The sequence below is a fragment of the Rattus norvegicus genome, chromosome 9, assembly GCF_036323735.1.
Source record: "Rattus norvegicus strain BN/NHsdMcwi chromosome 9, GRCr8, whole genome shotgun sequence".
NCBI lineage: Eukaryota > Metazoa > Chordata > Mammalia > Rodentia > Muridae > Rattus > Rattus norvegicus.
The window spans coordinates 117,976,024-117,999,804 of record NC_086027.1 but is presented as its reverse complement, the minus strand read 5'-3'; the positions used below and the strand labels follow the sequence as shown (position 1 = coordinate 117,999,804).

Below are 23,781 nucleotides of genomic sequence, written 5' to 3'. Positions count from 1 at the left end.
CTGGTTAGATAAAAATAAGTGATGTAACCATAACCTCAAACACTTATTATTTCTTCATGCTGGGAACATTCAAAATTCTCTCTCCTCACTACTTTAAATGTACATTTTATGGTTGTTAAACATAAGCTTCTGACTATCCCACAGGACACTAGAACTTATTCTTCCTATTTAACCATACCTATGTGCACCTTAGCCATCCTGTCTTTATTCCTTACCCACTCCCCCAACCCTCTGACATTCTATTCACGACTTCTATGAAGTCAACTTTCTAGGCATCCATGCACAAGAAAGAGCAGGTTCCATCCACACGGCCACAAATGATACTCTTTAGTTCCTCTATAATAGCTGACCAAGAAGTATTCCATTATGCATATGCACTGTGTGTTTTCTTTGTCCATTCTTCAGTTTATGAATTGACATCAAGGTGGATTCTAGATGTTGGTTATTTTGAAAGAAGTCACAATGAATATTAGAAGGTTGATGTCTTTCTTAACATTCTAATTTTATTTTCTTTGCATATACATAACCAGTGGTACGGCTACTAGGTCATCTGGTAGCTTTATCTCTACTCTGATGAAGGGCTACCATATTGTTTTCTGTGATGGCTATGATGAAGATTTTAAATTCTCAGCAACAGGGTGTGAGACTTTCCCTTTTACTCACAAAAGGAAACATTCCCCACCCCCCATTAAGACAGAGTATTATGAAGCCCAGGTTAGCCTCTAGATTGTCATGTAGTTGAGGCTGGTCTATGGCTCATGATTCTCCACTCTCCACTTCCCAAATGCTAGGATTTCAGATATGTGTCATTACACCCAGCTTAGAAGGGAATCTTGTTTCAGGAAATCATTAAGGTTTGATGACATTAGAGAACAATCAAAAGTCTCCTTAACCATGAAGAATTTCCCCTATTAACGCTCAGACACCCTGAGGAGGAAAAGAAGCATCAGTGGCTGATCTACTTCAGAAGTCCGTGCTTGGCAATGTATCCGATTTTCTTTTGTAGGTATTTGTTTCCATTTTTTGTCTTAGTAACAGCCAGTAAGTCTGTATCTATACCTGTCTACACATTCAACGCCTTTCTCTCACTCAGTAAATCAATTATCTATGTAATTCTCTCACATAATTGAGATTAAATTTAGGGGGGAAAACCCCTGAAATCCAGGCCAATGAAAATGCACATATTTCCAAATCTGGTCTGTAAATACAACTCTTCCTATACTTTGTAGTCTATAGATTTCCCTAACCGCACTACAGGAGCTTAGAATTAGGAAATTCTCATTGAAAAAGTCAAGCCAGGGATGGGGAGATGGCTTAGTCGGTCAGGTGTCTGCCAAACAAGCATAGGGCCTTGAGTTTGCATCCCTGGAACCCACATAGAAATCTAGGCACGACTCACAGAGCCAAAGGTGCAAAACACCTTACTGCTATCCATGCAGGTTAAAAATATCAGAAACATCTTAAGTAGCATCTGGATAAAAATCAGATGGTCAACTCAAGGAAAGGGCTAAGCAGAGTTCATCGAATGAAAATAAATATGGAGGTTCATGGGAAAATAGGTTCAGATTCTGCCAGGCACATGACCAGGTGTGCAGTCTCACTGGAAATCAGGAAGATGCTGACTAAAAAGAATGATGCATGCGTACACAGTACATTCCTGAACTCCCGTGGGAGGTGAGAAAATTCCAAATGTCCTTTAGGTGGCAATGTATAAGGTCACACTTACTCATAAAGCTTACGTGAGGCTGCTTAGTAACAGCTGAGAAACATATTCCAGATAATATCAAAACCCCAGGATTTGCCTAGCAGCTGGCTTTTTCCCTCATCACTTGTACAGACAAAGAAATGAAAACAGATGTAGGATAACATGTCCAAAGGAAACGCTGTATTTTATTACCACAAGAAAGAAACAGACCATTCTAAAAACCTGTCCTATGGGTTTTCTGGGCAGCTTCCAAGTATGAAGACACCTTTGCAGGGCAAGAGGGTGTTTTCTCCAGGCTACATACTAGTCTGGTGATTTATACCAGATCAAAGGCCATGCCAAGAATTCTATCAAACCGACAAACTTCAATTCATTTTCTTAAGGATCTGTTTTTTTCCCCTCAAAGATCGTTTTAAGCATTTATTAGCTAACGTTCACCTCTGCTAAGAACATGATCGCATGATGACAAATGTGTTTCTTTGGCTATTTTGCAAAATGCCTCAGAGCAATGACACTTCCCAACATAAATGATGATGCCATTGTGTATAGTCATCAGGGAACAATGGGGGTGGGCCTCCATAAACAGGATATATTCAAAAGGAGAAACAAGGTCCTGTTTTTGAAGAGTAAGTCTCTGCTGGCTGAGATGGGAAAATGAGGCGTTGTTGTGGCAATCACCCTGGCCTCTTGTTATAAATAAGGCATCATTCCAAAACTTTAAAGTCGGGGGAAAATTGTCAAGAAGGAACTGAATAGCCTCAGTGACTCATTTCCGATAAAAACAATGCATACCTTAGCAACCCACCACACAAGAGGAAATGAACTTTATCTAATCTAGAAGGTAGAGAGATATTCATACAGAGAAGACAGGACATACTGGGTCTGCACTTCCTGGTGGGGAAGAGCCCAGCAAGAAATGCCAAGACTCATTGCCACGGCTCCCCTCCTCCCAGACAAAGGATCTTCTCTGAAGGGAGGTGTACACACTCAGAAACGTTAGCGACATTAATTACTTTTCTGCATTGGCCTTTTGAAATGAGATCAGTTTTTTTCCCACTGTCCTTTCCGAGTCGCCTCTGAGACTTATCTTTTTGAAGTTCATCAAAACTGAAGTGAGATTTTGGTCTTATTGGGCCAGAGAACTCCATTCACTATTGTAGCCACTTAAGAGACAACCCTTAAGGAGGCTCTGGGGTTGATCTTGAGGCTGTTATTGCAAAGAAGATTCTAGAAGACTCAGACCAGGAAGTTTCAATCCAATGTCTCAACTTTGAAATATAGAACTAAAAATGACTTCATTGGTGGTTTTTCTCCTTCTCCTCATTCCTCCTCCTCCTCCTCCTCCTCCTCCACCTCCTCCTCCTCCTCCTCCTCCACCTCCTCCTCTTTCTCCTCCTCTTCTCCTTCCCCACTCCCTCTCTGTCTTCCTCTTCTTCCTCTTCTTTCTCTTCCTCCTCTTCTTCCCCTCCTCCTCCTTCTCCTCCTTTCTTTCTTGCAGAGAATTGATTCCAGATGACTGCATCTAATGGAAAAGTCTTGGGAGGGGAAGGGTCAACTTTTTCTCTTTTTTCACCTCATCTTGACTCTGAGTCCTACAACATCTGGTACACAAACTGATTCCTCACAATACAGAGGAATCTGAGTTTGTGTTATTCTGAAAATAAAGACATTTGATCTTGGCCATGACACTCTTATTAAATTATGCTCACATTTATAGCTTAAGTGGAGAGGTGCTGATTCATTGGGCTTTAGGCTAGAAAATGGTGCTTTAGTAAGTGACTGTACTTGACTACTAGTTTTTGAGACTCCTATGAGTTAATCTGCTTCAGTAAAACTGAGGCCAACTTTCTTTTCCTCATCCTGTGTGTAATGCCTTGACGGTTTATCTTGTGATCAAGCTGTTACTTGATTGGCACCTCTTGAATGATTTCTACCTGACATTTGTTGTTATTTGTTAAAGACCTAGGTATTCCTAATACTCTACTATGTAGAAGTTTACATAGTGTTAAGTTAACTTATTTACTCATTATAGAGTTTATATTGAGACAGGGTCTCATTAATCTATCCAAGCCTGGCCTTGAACTTGAAAACCTTCTGCCTTAGCTTCCCTCATGCTAGTATTACCAGCAGGTGCCACCAAGCACAACTTGTTAAAAGCACTTTAAAGAGAACCTTTAATTTCTGACTTCTCCACTGCAGTGTTTTGAATAATGGCCCCCATAGGCTCATACAGACGACTGCTTAGTCACCAGGGAGTGGAGCTCTTTGATAGTATTAGAAGGATTAGGAGGTGTGGCCTTGTTGGAAGAAGTGTATGACCTGGGGTGGGCTTTGAGGTTTCAGAAGCCCATGCCTGGCTCAGAATCTCTCTCCCTGCCTATGGATCAGGATGCAGTTCTCAGCTACTTCTCTAGTACCATGCCTGCCTGCTGCCACACTCTCACCATGATGATAATGGATTAAACCTCTGAAACTGTAAGCAAGCCCTCAATTAAATGCTTTCTTTCTAAGTGTTGCCTTGGTGATGGTGTCTCTTAACTGCAATTGCACAGTGACTGAGACATCCATCTTTATTCCTCTCCCTTCTATTTCTCAGGAACTCTTGCATAGACGTTCATTAGTGTTGTTCCTTAGTGTTCTTCAAACTTGCCCTTAAATGCTTTTGTTTTCCCATGACAGTACAATTGTTTATCTTCTTTTGAAAGTTTTATCACTACGCCACAACTGTCTATTTTATCTTCTTATTCTACATTTTTTCATCGGACAACTTAATCTGACTGTATTCTTGATTTTACACTAACCCTCCCCTCATCTATTTGCCATGTACAGCTCCCTCCTAGACCTGGACATTAACGTTCCATTAGCTACTGTGCTGTTTCCCCTGATGCTCCACCAGCACCAGAACTCATTGTGACCTCCAAATGATACCCATGCCGCCTCTCAAAATAGTTTACATTCCAATGAGTACACTAAAGTCTACACAATTAAGCAAACTGGAAACCCAGGAGTTGTCTCTGTCTCCTCTTAAAGGTCAAAACCCAGTTGGTCACCACATGTCTTCAGCTTTGCTTTCTACACACATTTGCAATTGGCGTCTCTCCCCACTTCTCCTCCCACTGCATGCTCAGTTCAGCCTTCATTGTGATTCTCCTAACAAAGTCCCCTGCCACTAGCCTACACCCTCTGAGGCCTCAGTGTCTCTTGTTATTTGACACATTACAGTTTAGATCTGTCTGCAGATGCCTCATGAAGTGGACACTTCCTGTTTCTTGGAGAGTTAGTTATGTCAAGTGATGTTTTGTTGGGGCACACGGATGAAAGGATGTTTTGCTAAAGCAGACACCTGGAAAGGATGTCCGGAAGGAATATAAATATGACCCCGAAGACAGTGGGAGCTTGAGCACTGGTTTGCTTTGATCTGCCTTGCTAATTCTTCACTAACGACAGACACTGGTTCCTCTTACATTGTGTTGCTGAGCTCTACTTGTGGTGACACCATAGAGAGACACCAAAGGACTTCTCATGAGGTTCTTATGGCTTTTTGCCACTTCAGAGGCCTCAAGCTGGTTGGTGAGCCTTGTGGTCTCTTCTGGATTGAACTGTCCTTGGTGGTTTGTGTGTGGTAGCTACTGAGAGGACTGGACTGCAGCTGACTGAACTGCTGATATCCTGACAATGAGGACTGGACTCACCCCCGAAGAACTATTTCTAAACAGGTCTACTTCCCCCATGTCCTAGTAACTTTTCTACTACTTCTGATGGGTGGTAGGCTAGAGGGGAGGTTGAACTCTTAGTAAAGTAGGTTGAAAAAAAATTAGGCCTACAGCCTCCTTCACTCTCCCTCAGCCATATGAAGTCTCCCTCTTTGTCTCTTGCATCAGTTTTCCCATCTTTACGTCTATTTTTTATTTTCATTTTTACATGCTCACAGACTCTTTGGGTTCTTAAGATCTCAGACGGCAGAGTCAGTGCTGCATTCATCCTGTTACCTGGAAGCCTGCTGTGTGTGTGTGTGAGTGTGTGCGTGTGTGAGTGTGTGTGAGTATGTGTGTGTGTGAGTGTGTGTGTGTCTGTGTGTGTGTCTGTGTGTGTGTGCGTGAGTGTGTGTGTCTGTGTGTGTGTGTGTGTCTGTGCGTGAGTGTGTGTGTGAGTGTGTGTGTGAGAGTATGTGTGTGTGTGAGTGTGTGCCTGAGTGTGTGTGAGTGTGTGCGTGTGTGAGTGTGTGTGTGAGTGTGTGTGAGTATGTGTGTGTGAGTGTGTGTGTGAGTATGTGTGTGAGTATGTGTGTGTGTGTGTGTGTGTGTGTGTGTGTGACTCTTTGTTGAAACAGAGTCTTACTATGTAGGCCAGGTTAGCTTTTAACTTGTGACCACCAGCTTCCTCAGTGCTGAGAACACAGGCGCCACCGAAGGCAGGGGAGTTTTAATCTTCAAGTCACTAAGAGGAATGGCTAACGGTTGTTAGAGACTCTGTTATGTCAGGGGCTGTACTTGGATGCTCTCATGAAGATGGAGGATGTATAAAAAAATAAGGAGAATGACGTAATTATTGTGCTCTGCACCACAGTTTTCTTTGGGGACTTTTCCTCACCTACTAAGATCTCATAGATGGTTTTTATTGCTGTAGGTTAACTGCTCAGAGAAGGCTTCGTCATGGCAGTTTTAAACTCTCTCTCTCTCTCTCTCTCTCTCTCTCTCTCACACACACACACACACACACACACACACACACACACACACAGCCCTTCACTGAGCTCTATCCTGGCACTATCTGCACGTCCTTTCTCCCTTCCAGCTTCCTAGTAGTCCTTCTGCTTTGTGCCTTAAAAAAATCTGTATTGTCTGGAAGACAACGCATAATGCTCGACCTGGTGAGTCTGGGTTATTTTGCTTCTCACGATGACCCTCACTTCCATTCATCTTACTGCACATTTCGTGGTTTTGCTCTTCGTTCGGATGGAATGATACTGCATTGCACACATGCATCACATTGACTTCATCCATTCATCTGTTGGTGGGTGTCTAGGCTAATGGCTTGACTTGGGTATGTGAACAGTCACGAAGGATTTAAAACCTGCCTTGTGACATTATGAACACTTTAAAGTCCATGGTTCGATGGTTCTTGGCATATTTATAGAATTGGATGAGCATAGCTGCTAAATGAACACTGTTTGGACATCATTGTAGGACAGCTACTGAGCATCATCACCAACAGGCATTTAGAGAAGACAGCGGGATTCCTTTGCTTCAGGGACTTGCATTGCCAAGCACCGAGAGTCTTTTCCAACTTCACTCTCTTTGTGATGCCATATTGTTTCTTTAACATTAAATTTCCTTCTGCTTTATAGAAATGAAATTTCAGAACAGGATTCATTTAGCCAATGTTCAGGCCCCCCTGAGAAAGGCAACAGTTTATATACAAAGGCAACTTCTAGAGAATAAGAAACATAGTGAGGAGAAGACTCCTATAGGCCTGTGCCACATTCTTTGTTGAATTTCCTCTGTAAATGTTTGATGTGGTAGATAAATGTCAGCACTACTTGCAACACATCACAACTGTCAAGTCCTACAAACATTCCTATTTCCCAGAAGGCCCCAGGGCTCTGGCCAAAGAATGTTAAGGGAATGTTCATTTGTTGCTGTGATATTTCATTTGCTCTATTAACTTTTCTCTGTAGGAAAAAAGGAGGCTGATTTAATTGGAATTATCTGACTGCTCAACTGTGGACACTGCTGGAGAGCCAAAAGCCCAGTATATGTGAAGCCATAGGCTAGACACTGGGATAAGTGGTTTAGTGTAAGGTGAGACTCATCCAAGCTGCAGACACAACACTGTTCATAGCCAACCATCTCTTGTACAGAAATTATCCACAGCAAACGGACATTGTGCTGTGTATCGAATGTGCTTATATCCATCACCTTCAGGTTGTTGTGATTTCAAAATTCACATGTTCTCCTCAGACATTTAGATTACACAGCATGGGGCATGAAGCAATTATGTCATGTGTCAGCTCTCCATAGGACTTGTTGGCCGTAGTAGGGAACATGTGAATGCTGCCTGCTAGAACTTCAGTTTTTAGATTGAGGCAAACATGGAGAACAAAGTTCAAAAGAGAAGCTTCGTTAAGCTTTTATCAGCTTTCCAGGAAGCCACAGTGGGAATAGGAAAAGAAGAGACTCAATTGGGGTGTAGAAGACAGCTTCAGAGAGACAGGAACTTTTAGTTAGAACCTGAGGGATAAGATTTCCCACTGGGCAAATTGCATGAGACACAAGGAATTCCTGACCGGAGAACTATGGGGCAAAGACTGAGTAGCTGAAACCCATAATGCTGGGGTGTGCGGAGAGAGCCTGTGTAGATCGGAGGGCTATGCATGTTGTAACTGCCTGCTGGTTGGTCAGTCTGTGTCATCAAACTGTAGGTTCCCAAACACAGCAGCCCCTGTAGGAGGATAAAAACATCCCATTGTACTCCCAAGCTCAGCCCAGACCTGACTCACTTAAGGCGTACTCAAATAATTGTCGAAGAGCATAAGAGGGAGAGGGTGGCAGAATGCATGGACCCAGTCAGACACTGGGAGGTCATGAAACAAACCAGAGAACCACAGAAGCCCAGCAGGTATGTGCAGGACAGACACTGAGAGTGGGCGGTGACCCAGGGAGCTGTCCAGCACTCTGTCCCCGGATGTGTGAAGGAAAGCACACGGTGTCACCTTCCCCACTATGAAGAACATAGGTCCAGAACTACGGCCAAAGCAGAGTGAGGTCTTTCCCTGTTTTTTCCCCCCTGTTCCACGTTGTCTGTTTTATGAAAATCATCATCCATTATCTCTAAATAACACCCCAAATTATCTTTGCTTAAGTTTGCATAGGACCGAACTGAGCGTTAAATCAATGAAACAATCCAGTGAGCAATGCCTTGGATGGAGGGCAGGTGTCTTCAATATAGAGAACTTTATAGTGGGCAGCTCCTTCTGAGAGCATGGCTCTGAATGTTGGGGAACCTGAGACCTTCGATTTAAGGACTGGTTGAATCTGTAGAATTGGGTGAGCTCCATTTTTTTTAAAAAAAATTAAGTAATAATAATATCCACCTTCTAGAGCCCAGAGGATTTACTGAATCATAAGCATCTTTCTTTCTCCTACGGTAGAGAAAATTCACACACTGTAAAGTTTACTGTTTTCATGAAAGTAAAAGTGAACCTGCATGGGGAAACAGAGGCACTATTGGGAGGGAGAGAAGGATCAGGGAGAGGCAGGAGGTGAGGGGTGGAATAGGTTCAATGTACATTATATACATTCCCAAACGTGTCCTAACGCAGATAATTAATATGCACAATGAAAAGTTAAAAATCACCATTATAATTCTTTTTTTGTATACAGTTCAGTGGTAGTGAGTACATTTGTATCACCGTACTGCCTTCCAGAATCATCCCTCCCCAGAACGCTTGTCTCCTCCACCTGACCTGCTGAATATCAGTGCTCCCTGTCCTCCTCCTGTAGCCCTTGGCAACCATCACTGTACTTCCTGTCACTGAGTCCAACCACTCTAGGCATCTCCTGTAAGTGGAGTAGAGCAGTATTTTCTTTCTGTGTCCAGCTCTTGTTCTCGAGGCTCAGCCACAGAAGCACACAATCCCATTTCTGTCCTCCCTGGCTAAATACTATCCTATTGAATACACCTTGCACATCCATCCATGGATGGGCACTTGAGTTGCTCCCTACCTCTCGGGTATTGTGTAATACTGCTACGAACACAAGCATACACATCTTCTCGCGTCCCTGCCTTCAATTCTTTTGATTGTATACCCAGAACTACGAACCTCTCCTTAACAGAAGTACTTAGGCCTTTCCAATTTCATTTCCTATCAATTTTGCTACCAACGCATTTGAGGACCAACGCAATAAAAACAAGATATCACTTTCCCCTGAGGAGCCACTCCAGAGATTATTTATTGCAAGTTAAGAATGTTAAATAATATATAGAATTTCACAAAGGATTATTGCTATGGTGAGCATAGAAAAAGATACTTCTGTTCTTAGGAACAGAACAGATGCCTGGATGCCTGGATGCCTGGAGAAGATTGGCCGAGGTGTCCTGCAGGCACCAGAATCTGTAGATACACACACACACACACACACACACACACACACACACACACACACACACACGGCCTCCCTCTCACCTTCAATCATGTCTAAGTTATTCATACCACCAAGCAAAATGAAAATGTAGTATAAATAGCCACTCTATTGTATTTTTAAGGAAATGGCAAGAAAGAAGATTGTACTTTCCCAGCAAGAAACGTTTTGAAAATTACTCTGGTTCACAGTTATTGAGTTTGTGCGTGAAGAACCCATGAATGATAGAACCATAAATTGAATATAATTTACTGCTCTAGCAATTGAAAAATAATGATGTAACTAAAACGATATAATACGATCAAAGGTATCTTGTCGTGGCTAAGACATCCAAAAAACAAAATGAAACCTCCACAAATTCCATAAGCAAGTAGAGACTGCCACGAGACCGTGGACAGTCATATCAGTTAGTGGACTGGCCACCGGAGGGCATCAGATTCCTTAGAGCTGGAGTTAGAGTTGGCTGTGGGCTGTCCTCTGGAAGAGCAGTAATCACTCTTAACCACTGAATAACGAACTATGATAGCAACTGTAAATATCATTATTCCCGCCTTCCATGTCAACCATTCTCAACCTGTGGGTCTCCACTCATTTGGGGGTTGAACGCTCCTTCCACAGGGGTGACCAAAGATCATTGGGGAACACAGATATTTATGTTATGATTCATAACAGTAGTAAAATTATGGTTATGAAGTAGCAACAAAAGTAATTTTATGGTTGGGGGTCACCACAGCATGAGGGACTATATTAAAGGGTCACACAGCATTAGAAGGCTGAGAGCCAGTGTTCTATATGAATAAACCGAGATTGGCAAGTGTGTCGGTTCGGAATTGGAAATCACATCGATGTTGCTCTTAAAGTCTTCAACACCCAACTTTTACCTTCCCGTCAGTCAGCAGGGTATCTATTGTCTTACCCAGTTGCTGGTACTCTGTTGACTCAGATAGGAAAAATCAGTCATGTTCTGATTTGCCTCCATCCATCAATAATGCTAGGACTACACTTAACCCTGTGACTCATCCCTCGTTTGTCTGCTTTTGATCCCCCCCAACCCCCGTGCAACTTCATGTGCTGCACGGTTTCAGACATGGTTAAAATGCAGTTGCTTAATAGCCTTGTCTCTACCAGGCCAAAGAAGGAAGTCAAGGCATGTTTGACTTATACGTGAACTTACACTGCCTGGTTCATTTCCAAGACGTCACAAACCATCTCTTGAAATTTCCTTTCAGGATCTCCCAGGAGTCCTATTAGGTTAGCTACTTGTGACTTTTATAATCTTCTCTTTCCTAATCTCAGATAACATTTGAATTTTTACTAATGCTAACTGTGCACTTCTGGTCTTACTTAGGGCTTTTGTTGTAGTAAAACACCATGACCACGAATAACTTGGGTTTGAAAGGGTTTAATTGTAGCTTATAATTCTCAGGCCCCCATTCCATTGCTGAGGGAAGTCAGGGTGGGAACTCAAACAGGGAGGGAACCTGAAGGCAGGAACTGATGCAGAGGTCATGGAGGAGTGCGTTTACTGGTTTGCTTAGTTTGTTTTTTAAATAGCACTCAAGGCCACAAGTCTGGAGGTGACAATACCATTGTGGGGCTGGGTTCTCCCCATCACCTACTCACTAAGAAAATGTACTACAGACTTTTGTACAGACCGGCCTTACAGAGTCATTTCCTCAGCGGAGGTTCCTTCTTCCCAAATGACTGTAGCTTGTACTAACCTGTCATAAAACTAACCAGCACAATTCCTAAACTACCCCAGTACCTAACGTACCCCAGTGACTATTACCACTGTATTCGATTTCCTTCAAGTACAAACAAAAATTTCAGTTTTTTTCTTCCTCTCTTCCTTCTTTCTCTCTCTGTCACAAAGTGTGTAGCCCAGCAGCCCTCTAGCTTGTAGTCTTCCTGCCTCAGCCCAAGTGCTGGACTAAGTCTTGCCAGTTTTACAGTCAGGAGAAGAAGGTCTGTCCTAGGGCAGAGAACTTGTGAGTATTCTTGGCAGACACTGGAGTCAGCACAACTTCACGTATGTGTGCATGTGTGGGCCACCACATCTTTATATGTGTGTACGTGGTTGTACCAGTATAACTACACACACACACAGACACACACACACATATGTATACATGATTAGGTCAGTATAGCTTCACATATGTGTACACTGCTGGGCCAGCACAGTCCCCATGGATGTGTGTGTTATACACGAGATCATTTTCTGATTGTTCTGAATTTCAGCTCTCATACTTTCATATATATTTTAGACAGTTATATGTAAATATATACCCAATACAGATTCAATATAGATATGAAATCCTTATATAGCCATACAAATTTTTCTTTTAGAAGCAATAAATTATAAACAACAAAAATAAATTTAAGCTTAATTTAATGTGTTGCTTTAAAAATAAAATAGTTTCACAGTTTAAAAAAATATGTTCATTCTCACACAAATGATCTTGTTAGTGCAATTTTTTAATGCTGACGACAGAAACCCTGAGCTTTGTCTCTCAGTGTTTACTTAGGTGTATCATTACAAATGAGATATTTAAAACAGTCTTTCAGTTTTTGTTATTCGAAACCATATTTCCATTTTGAATAGTTTTTGTAAGATTTGTGCCCGGTTGAATGACCCTTTATCTACTTTAACTTGGTGTCTCCTAAAACACACCCATGCTCCTGAACAAATAAATACTCAACAACACAACAAAACCATTAGCTGGTTTATTCATGATAATTTTCTCACTACACCATAGGAATGCCACATTTCAGTGTGTGTGTGTGTGTTTGTGTGTGTGTGTGTGTGCATGTGCGTGTGCCTGGGCTCTGTCCTCTCTGCACCACCACCACCTGAAATTCTTAGCCAGTCAACACAGACACGTCAGCTGTCATCATACTCTGTATTTCTACTTGACAAGCCATGTCCAATAGGTCACAAGTATCTGGTCAGTAGTACACTATGAATGCTATTCTGTAGAAATCTGTGTAGGCAGTCAGAATTTGTTTTCCTGATGAAAAGAGGTGGCCTTATGATTTCTCTTTGTGATTTTTTTTCTTTAGGTGATGTGATTGTCACAAAGGAGTCATGCCTGTGAGCCAAAGCAAACAGGCTCTTCTTAAGTTGCTTAGTCAGGGCATTTTATCACAGGGACAGGAAAGGGAACAGGCGTAGGTTACTAACTATCATTGTGAGCACAGGAACAGACAGCCCAGAAGGTACTATGAACAATTAAGAACACATTGTTTCAAATGTTTCATTTGTTTCAAAATGAAAAAAAAAAAAGAAAAAGAAAATGTTCCATCAAATTAATCAGACAATCTTGGCTAACAAATAGATAAAAAGAGGAATCAAATATAAGTTTCAGAACTGAAAAAAAATTAAGCAACTGAACCCCAAATCTTAGAAGGTGGCTTCAGCAGCAGGATAGAAATGGAGAGAAAAGAGCCAAAGTCCTGGGAGATAGAGTGGAGGAAATCACCCAATCTGAATAGACAAAATAAACTAAAACCAGATGTCTTTGAGATTCTTCAACCGGTGGGGCTCTAAGGAAAGATTGGCCTTTCTGTCCTAAGACTTTTGGGGGGCATAGTTTACAGTCTTTATGGAAAAGAGGGGCTTAGCAGGAGTGGTAGGGGATGGAGGAGGGCAACAGGGGCTTAGGTCGACAATACTGCAAGACATTGTTAAAAGGAAAAAACTTCTTAAAAATGTGCCTAGAAAGCATTCAAAACAGCTAAACGCTCTGAACTCATCGAGATGCAAAACCATGGAAACAAGAAGTCGAGTTAGCTCCAAGCAGAACAGTCATGGAGGGATTTATGGTGAGACATTACACCTCAGCAGCCCCAACCCAAGGACAAAGAAAGCAGGTAGACACAACCAAAGAAGACTGACACCCTGCTTTAGGGGGCAAACCAGCTCTGGTGACATAGATTTGTATTCTGGAGCCATGGCTGTGAGAAGGAAATGCATACTCATTTTCAAATGCTGAAGAAAAAGAACTGTTGCCCCCAATTTTTAACATCCATAAAATCTACCCCCGAGAATGAAAAAAGAAGCAAAGGCATTCTCAGGCAAAGGAAAAATAAGTATTGGTTACCAGCAGATCTACTCTGAAGGAATGGCTACAGAGTGTACGCATTTGATAAACCTCTTCAAACTTGACCAATCAATCAATCAATCAATCAATCACAAACAAACCAAGAACTGTCACCGTAGTGTCTACAAACAGCAACAGCAGTAAAGGAACATTACAAGTAACTTCATGGAGGTATGGCTGGCTGAACATATCGAAATCAGTTAGCGTGACCTACCATATCGACAGGACGAAAAAGGCACATGATCAAATCAACTGATAGAGAAAATGTATTTGACAGGATTCAGCATTTGGTCACAAGACCCAGGAATATCACTGCTAGTCCTCAGTCTGATACAAAGTATCAAATAAATACTGTGGCAGCTAGCAAGATCGTAGCTGATGGAGAAAGATTTGTCTCGTTTCAGTGCAGTCATGAAGAAGGGTTGAGAACACTGATCCAGTTCTCGTTAATCCAGTGCTGGACTTTCTAGACAGTGCGATATGAGAATAAAAGGTTCAGTGGTCGAACAGAAGAAATAAAACTGTCCCCCAAATGATACGATAGCCTACATAGGAAATCCCAAAGACTCGACCAAAAATGTCATTAGTGAGTAGTGAATTAGGCAAAGTTCCAGGTTATAATATCCACATGAATCCAAAATGGATTCATCTAGTTGTAAGCGTGGAAATTAAAAACACAGCACCAAAAAAAAAAAAAAAAAAAAAAACCAACAACAACAACAACACAGCACCATTCACAGCAGCTCAAAATGAAACACTTAGGTCCAAATCTAGCACAAGTACAGAGCTATGGTTTAAAACTATAATATTGATATGGAAATGGAGGAGTTAAATGCATATAAATGCCTGCTAGACTTATGGGCAAAGATATTTAACAAATCAGAAATGCTTATTTTCTCATATTAATGTACAGGTTCAATGGGATCCTTGCCAAATTTCATAAAGACCTTTTTGTCTCTTTCTTTCCCTCTTTTCCTCCCTCCCTCTTTCTTTCTTTCTTTCTTTCTTTCTTTCTTTCTTTCTTTCTTTCTTTCTCTCTCTCTTCCTTTCTTTCTTTTTCCTTCCTTCCTTCCTTCCTTCCTTCCTTCCTTCCTTTCTTCCTTCCTTCCTTCCTTCCTTTTGATGATATTTATCATGAAACTCTGGCTGTCCTGGAACACCAGAGTGGCCTTGAACTCACAGAGATCCACCTGTCTCTGCTTCCCAAGTGCTGGGATTAAAGGTGTGTGCCACCATGCCTGGCTTCCCATAAAGACTTTTATAGGTGTAAATACAACCATTTTTATATTTCTACAGCAGATAAAGAAACAATAAATGAACATTCTAAAATGATTTTTGAAAAGAATACTATTCAAAGACTTATACAGATACAGCCAGCAAGACACTCTGTAACAATCAATGTGTAGGGAAGAGTGAGACGGAATGAGGAGCACCAGGAGACACACATCTCCAACTGCAAGGGCAGTGTGACAGAGGAGGGGGTCACCTTTCGGACAACTGTGCTGGGTGTGTACACAAAGTATGGTGGGAGAATTCTGACCCAAGTTTAACTATATAAAAACAAATCCTGAGCTTAAACGTAAACCAATGGGAAATAGTGAAGAAAATCTTTACAAGGAACACTGCAGAAGGTATTTGGGATTTTACTTGAGGTACGGGATGGCTCTAAGGATCCATGTGAGGAGAACAGCAAGTCAGACTTGCTAAAACTTAAGACCTGCATCCCTGTGTACGACCTGATCAGAGCAGAGCTGCACACTGCACAAGCTATCCAGTGGGGAAGAGTCTTTTAAAAGTTATAATTATTAGCACATTGAGTTGGACAGATTTACAGGTCTGGCTGTAATGTTTGTTTCCATGTACAAACCCATCACACTTTGATCACATGACTCTCTCTCCTGCCCTCTCCATATCTCTCCTGGCTCCCTCTCTGCTTCTCTACTGGTCCTTTATGGGAAGTGATTGAGAGCCATCCATCTCACAATGGATGATGCTCTCAAAATCCAAAGCTTAAACAACCACAATCCAATGAAAGTGTGGGCAAAGTCACGAAGAGATGCTTCACAAATGAGCACAGGAGAAGGGGTTCAGGGTCACTACTCACCACTAAAATGAAAATGAGACCCACGTGACACAGCACTGCATCCTTAACAAAATGGATAAAATACACAGGAGTGGCAGCAACAGATGTGGGTCACTCACGACATCATATAATGTTAACTAGTTTATTAAAAAAACGCTGAATGTCCAACCACCAAACAACCTCATCCTTGGCCACCTGGGACTTAGTTTAGACAAAGAACTGAAAACTCGTTACAGGAGTGTTTACATGGGTTTGCTTTATTAAAGCCTCCAGTTTGGAAACCATCTGGTGATCCATCCATGACTGAAGTCTGAACGACGATATCCATAGCACGGAACAGAGGAAAGACAAAGAAACGTGAGAAAGCTCCATGCAGTGTGAGCCTCCTTACAGGAGATGAAAACTTCAGAGGAATGGAGAGGAGATTAGTGGCCGTCAGAGGGAGGGATGCGGAGGGGACAGGCGGGGTGTGTGGACATCCAGGGCAACCTGGGTGATCCTAGTGGTGAGAGGAGAAGTTTGATGTTTACTATGATGTCAACCCTGTTTACGGTGTTCTACTACAGCTTTGGAATTGTGGGAGGCGGGAAGGGAAATCAGGGAGGCAGAGAAAGGATATATGTTGGTGTTGACACCTGCTATGGCTCCATGTACTCTATGGTATCTTGAGATGGAAGTTTGGTTCAGAACAATTTCACGTGCAGACAATCTAGACACATCGGGTCTGTAGCTGCATGTGTCTAAGGATAGTTATAAATAGTGCAAAACACAGAAAATCATAAACTTACTCAAAACACCACACACACACACACACACACACACACACACACACACACACACACACACTCAGCAAAATGGCCATGGGTCTTGCATGTAAACTTTGTAAACAATGACATGTTGTTGCTGTGCAGTTCGATACGTCCAATGGAGACAGTACAAGCTGCCAAAATGCATCTGATATTCATAATTTTGTGCCAGAGTAAGTAGACTCCTGTTACTTTCCAAAACTTTAAGCTTTGGTCTTAGAGAACCAGGGTCTGTCTGTGTTGCATGGGTGATGTTAAAGCTTTGCTCTCAGGAGTGGATTCACAGACCTGGTTAGCTCGCTGTGCTGACTGTGGATAGGTTGCCTTTACAGAGTTGGTCAATGCTGCTGTGGATGGACGCCAAGGAAGGCGGGAGGAGAGAGGACAGGGCTGGTGTTTCCAGTTTATTCTTCTCCATGTCTTTGGGAAGGCAAGCAACTCTTAATGGCCAGGCTGGTTCCCTGAACACTGTCCCAGCCTTGACCACTTGGCACTGGCTGTTAAGACATGAGAAAACCAGAGGTGGCCCCAGGAAAAGGCATTTGAAAGACAACTTTGAATGTAGTTGAATGCACACACATCCGTTAGAGTTTAGCTGTACAGACACCGTGGTTTTGAAACTCAGAGATGTAAGATCTTGTCCATGGCAACAACAAAACAGTTTCTAGGAAATGTGGAGACTTGTCTCCTTCCCAGATTCTGAAGTCACATGAGCTGTAACTGCCCACAGTACAGGGCAGAGACACACTTCAAAGCTTTGCGAGCAAAACAGAAAGATGATCTGCTAATGCACTATCATTTGAATGAAAGCAGTATTTAAATGACCACATGCACTCTGTCTAAATCAATAAGTACAAAGAGAATAATAACTGCTTTCCCTGGCTTTCCCGGTTATGCACTTTGGTGTTGAAGATGGCTCCTATTCACCTGTATTAATTTCATGTTGGGGTAAATTATACTAATTTCTTGGGCTTCGGGTCATAGAGAATAAAAAGATAATGGTCTTAGTTAGGGTTTTTACTGCTGTGACAAAACACCATGACTAAAAGTAGGTTGGGTAGGAAGTGTCTATTTTGCTCTCACATCCACATTATAGTTCATCCTTGAAGGAAGAAACTCAAAAAGGACAGAAACCTGGGGCAGGAGCTGATGCAGAGGCCATGGAGGGGTGCTGCTTACTGGCTTGCTCATTATGGCTTGCTCACCCTGCTTTCTTATAGTACCCAGGACCACCAGCTCAGGGGTAGCATCATCCACCAATGCGGTGCACCCTCCCACATCAATCGTTAATTAAGAAAATGCTCTACAGGGTAGCCTACAGCCCAGTCTGATGGAGGCATTTCCCAATTGAGAGTTCCTCTTTCCAAACGACTTTAGCTTGTGTCAAGTTGACCTAAAACTAGCCAGGACAATAATATTCACCTGTTGAATATGGATTAACCTTTCCACAAAGAATCACTGAAGAGGATTTTACTAACACATGAAAAGGGACAAATTCTTCTGGTTAAAATGTTCTCTGCTACGGTATCAGCAGAATAGACCATACACACACTGAAGCAGAAAATTCCAAATTGCAATGAGCAAGGCGCATGAAACGCAAGTGCAGTGGGGCCCCGAGTGGGAGACACAAAGCTCCTCTGTCACACGGGGCAGGGCAGGCTAGACTATTAAGAATCGCTCTGTCTTTCTCTCTTCTAACCCTGGGAGCCCTCCTCTTCTACGGATCTTTATGAACTGGCCTTTGTCTCTTCTCTGATGAAAGAGGCGCTTATGTTCTGTCCTACTCTTTCTGGTGCCTGATGGAAGCCCAGTGATGGGAAAAATAACTAGGTCTAAAGGAAGACTGGAGTGTTTCCAAGGTGACGCGCTCTGGTTTCCACGACGTCTCTGGAGTGTCAGTTCCAGGAAGCGCCTGCAGGGGGCGGTATATACTGAAGAACGAGCAGTGGATTGTGGCGCCTCAGAGGGACCTTGAGGGAAATGCGGGGTAATTTTTTTCACTAAAATTTAAAAATGTTTTTTTTTTTCCATGGGTGATTTAGTGAAAGAGTCAGGGCGTTAGAAACTTGAGCTTCTGTGATTATCTTTTCTAAGGCTTCCATTTCTCATGTGAGGAATTAAGCAGATAAGGAATTAAACCATGAAGCTTTGGGTTTAAGTAGCTCCCTGAGACGCGCGGACGCTGAGATAGGCGACCACCTGCCGTGCTGCAGGAGACCTCTAACTAGCCTTGGCCAGCTTTGCTGAAAAGATAAATGTCCAATAGTAAAGCACTCCCAGACTCTCTGCCACTGGACACTAGCATTTCTATAGTTCAGGACTGAGAAGTGGCCAACAGCCTTTAGAGGAAAACATGAAATTCAAAGTAGATAGAATTATGAATGCAGGGCTGTGTTTTGTTGTTTTACCATGGTGTCGGAAAGCAGCTAAAAGCAGCAAACAAAGGCACCTCTGTCACTGCCTCTCTGTCTCTGAGTCCCCCCTCTTTCCTCCTTCCCCCTCCCCCCTCCTCCTCCGACTCCTCTTCCTCCTCCTTTCCCCCACCTTCTCTCAGTAGAGAATCCTGGCTCTGTAGTCCTGGCTGACCTGGCAGTCACCAGCAGAGTTTGTCTCCCACTGCCTGCCTCAGGGGCTGGGATCTGAGAGTGCTGGGATTGTAGGGCACCATACCCGGCTGTTTCTGTCTTCGTGATTTAAGTTTTGCAGTCATAAATGTCTCAGAATTTATTTACTTCTACATTTTCCAGCTTTAGAAATATGTTTCTAAAGCATTTCCCAACGATCCTCTGGGTTTTATTGGACTCCTTTGAAACCCTTTTCATCCTTAATTTTATTAGTCTGGGTCTTCTCGTCCCTTGACTAGTTTGGCTAAGGGTCTGTCAGTTTTGTGTTTCTTTCCAAGGAAATGAACTTTGGCCTCACTGATTCTGTGTATTGCTCATGTACTTTCGTTCCATTAACTTCCGCCCTGACCTCCATTATTTCTTGCTGTTTAGTACATTTGAGTTCAGCTTGTTCTTGTTTTTCTAGGACATTAAAGTACATCGTTAGGTTATTTGAGATACCCCTCATTTTTTTTTCTTTTTTTCGGAGCTGGGGACCGAACCCAGGGCCTTGCGCTTGCTAGGCAAGCGCTCTACCACTGAGCTAAATCCCCAACCCCTATACTCCTCATTTTTAAAGATTTATTTATTTATTATATATAAGTACACTGTAGCTGTCTTCAGACACACCAGAAGAGGGCATCGGATCTCTTTACAGATGGTTGTGAGCCACCATGTGGTTGCTGGGAATTGAACTCATGACCTCTGGAAGAGCAGTCGGGTGCTCTTAACCGCTGAGCCATCTCTCCAGCCCGATTTTTAATTATCTGTTTGAGATGAGGTCTTGCTATGTGGTTCTAGCCTGGAACTTACAATGTAGACCAGGCTGGCCTTGAACCTGCAGAGGTCTGTTTGTGCTACAATTCTCAGCTATCTCTGACATAAAAAAAATGAATAAGGTTAAAATATAATGACATTTTCCTCTTCCCATTTCTTTTTCCAACCTCTCCAATGTACTTACCCTTCCTTGTTCCCTCTCAAAATCATGTCCTCTTCTTCTTTAGTTGCCACTGTTGCACACACACACACACACACACACACACACACACACGCACGCACACACACACTTTATATGTTTATTTCCTTGATGTCTCTTCATTAACCTATGTGCTATTCATTTTGTGGACTTTCGTATCTCTATTATTTAATTCAAGTGCAACTCTGTTGATCAGGGCATACACACTGTATGTTTTAAATGATATACACTTATCATATGTACATATAGTTACATATACGTAACACACACACTGCTCAGTTTGTATACTGCTGTTTGTGTATATGTGGTTGTGGTTTCAGGGCTGACCATGAATATTGGACCACCAATTAGGGGGCTCATCCCTGAAGAAGGCCTTTTCCTGCTGCTCTCAGTATTTCTTAGCTGCTTGTAGTTCTTAGTCTCTGGGTGGGGCCCAGTGAGGTTCCCTGTCACATATAGCATTTCAGTTGGTGCTGTACTTCTTCAGGTCTTGTTTAGGCTGACATGTTGTTTGGGTACCATGAGTGTAACTTCCCTGTGTTTCCTTGGAGACACAGTGTCACTGTCACTGCAGTTTTCCTGATCCTCTGGCTCCTGCAAGTTTTCCACCCTTCCCTCCTCAACATTCCCTGAGCCTTAGGTGCTGCAGTTGTCTTGTGGGCATCTGTCCTCACACCCATAGATAAGTGTGGCTCTCAACCCCCATAAAAGTAGCTTCTCTTTGTGTCAGAAGGAAACTAGTCAAAGCACAAAAAGCAAGCAGTCATGGATGCTCAGCCCTCGCTGTCAAATCTCCTCAATGGGCACGCTGGCACATTTTTATTTCACTGTTGATTCTAGAGGTTAGCTTTGCTGGATATAGCAGTCTTGGCAATTATTTACTTTGAGGGCTTGAAATACATTGTTCCATGCTCTCCTGTCTTTAGGGTTGCTGGTGAGAGACCTTATTATCCCAACATGTTTGCCCCAGAGGTGAGTTGGTATTTTTTTCCTCGTAGTGCTTTTTTTTAAAAAAAATTTATTTTATTTATGATTGTGTGTGTGTGTGTGTGTGTGTGTGTGTGTGTGTATGTGTGTGTGCTTGCTTATGTGGTATGTCTCTCTCTGTGTATGGACACGTGTGCGTGGGACCAGCAGAGACCAGCAGAGGTTCCAGTGGAGCTGTAGTTATAGACATTGAAAGGTCATAGAAGGAGTTTTCACGTGTGCCGCTAAGTGAAGAACATGGAAAAGGTTAAATAGCAAATAACATATTCTGTTATTTTATTCTAGAGGGGGAAAGACTAGGCAGAGAGTCTGGGTGAGTGATTGTGAAGGACTTGGGGAAGAGACACCCAAGAAGGTAGAAAGCAGATTTCCAGAGCAGTGAAACTACTTTTGTAAATGACTTGACAACTATTGGGCCTGCCATGATTTGCTTGCACGGAGTGTGGGCTGAAATATGAGCCGTGGACTTTGAGTGACAATGAGGTCTGTGAGCAGGCCGCCGATTCTGACGGTGCGCCATGCCGCTGGGATGTGGGTGGGGACGAGAGAGACATGGGAATCTTTTGTATGTTTTGATTCATTTGTTCTGAACCTATAACTACGTTGAAAAAGAGTCTACTTTAAAAAAGAGAGAGATGAGAAAGTCTGCAGAGAAATTGTGTTGTGAGCCTGGGTAGAAGGTAGTGATGTTCATCCTCCCTGTGAGAGAATCCCCGTCACACGCTGACCTGGACCCGTAACCATGTTAGTCTTTGTCCATCATGGTAACCAGGCAAACGTCTCTGTTCACTCAACAAAACACACTGTGTACCAGCTCTGTGCCAGGAGCCTGGGACAGTCTCATACACATAATCAGAGAAGACACAGGTGACCGGGCAGTTAAAATCCTGGGGACAAATATTAGGATAGTTGTTTAACAGGGTTCCTAGAGCAACTCTGCACTGACGGTTTGCATGGCTGATCTCACTCTCCAGTTTGCTTTTGGGGAAGGAGACAACTAATTAAGCTGCTAGAACCCTTCTGTCAAACTCACCACAATTTTCTTAAATAACTTCTTGCCCCACTGATAGAAGCCTTGCCAAATTCAGCTTGAACAGATTGGTAAGTGTTATTTATTTTTAAAGGATTTTATTCTGTGCTGGGAGCAGCAAAGGCAAGGGATACGTTAGCTCGAGCAGACTACGGAGGGAGGCAGGCGAAGAGGCTCTGCTAATGTTTCCCTGTAGCCCCGACAGCCAGATGTTACAAGTTATAAATTGCCAAGTTTAAAAGTCACAGAGAGAACCAAAATACACTTTTTTTTTCTGTGATTGGGACTCCAAGCCAAGAAATGAGACTCCGTTGCTTAGTCTTCCTCCCCCAAATTAGGCAGCTTTCCTTTCCTGCCATCTCCCAGCAGCTGCTACCCCACCTCCTCCCTCCCACTTATTAGAAATGGTCTCAGCAGCTGTTTGAGGAGTTGCTGCAGCAACTGCCAGCATCAAGTTTTAGTGCATCTGTAAGCTGTTCCAAGAACTCTGTGCCAGAATGTTTATCTTGGTGCGTGCTAGGGTACAAAAAGATTCAGACTTTCTGTTTAAGTCGTAAGAAATTCCTGGTCAATAGCTTGAGATTTCTGGTGTCCGATGTATTTTCTCCTCCTCCCCATTCTCCCCTTTAAAAGACAGGCTCTCGTGCAGCTCAAGACCACGCATCTCTGGCTGACCTGGAACCTACCATGTAGACCAGGCTGGTCTTGAACTTGCAGAGATTCACCTGCCTCTGCCTCCTGATTAAAGGTGTGAGCCACTGCTGCCCAGATCTTCTTTTAAAGAAAGACTTTGCTTTAACTTAAGTTTATGAGTATGTGTGTCTATGTGACTTCATGTGCACATGAGTGCAGGTGCATGCAGGGCAGACAGGTGGAAGTTGGAGCTTAGCCAAGTCTTCTTAGTGACAAGGCAACTTTTGAGGAAGACTCTGCAGTGGTCATTGGTAACCAGGGAATCTGGCAGGCCAGATCACTGAGAAGTCATGTGTACTGGTCTCAACACATGGCATGGATGGATGGATAGAAGGATGGATGGATGGATAGAAGGATGGATGGATGGATGGATAGAAGGATGGATGGATGGATAGAAGGATGGATGGATAGAAGGAAGAATGGATGGATAGAAGGATGGATGGATAGAAGGATGAATGGATGGATTGATAGAAGGATGGATGGATGGATAGAAGGATGGATGGATAGATAGAAGGATGGATGGATGGATAGAAGGATGGATGGATAGATAGAAGGATGGATGGATGGATAGAAGGATGGATGGATAGAAGGATGAATGGATAGATGGATGGAATATCCACATGGCTTTTGTTTTTTCCTCTTTGCTCTACTGGAGAT

At 42.8% G+C, this 23,781-nt stretch overlaps 1 protein-coding gene across 24 annotated transcripts in view; it reads right to left on the bottom strand.

The window, feature by feature from the left end:
- The window catches only part of Dlgap1 (DLG associated protein 1), an 869,320-nt gene that overhangs the window by 173,659 nt on the left and 671,880 nt on the right, over positions 1-23,781 (bottom strand). The gene's annotated exons all lie outside the window — the stretch shown is intronic.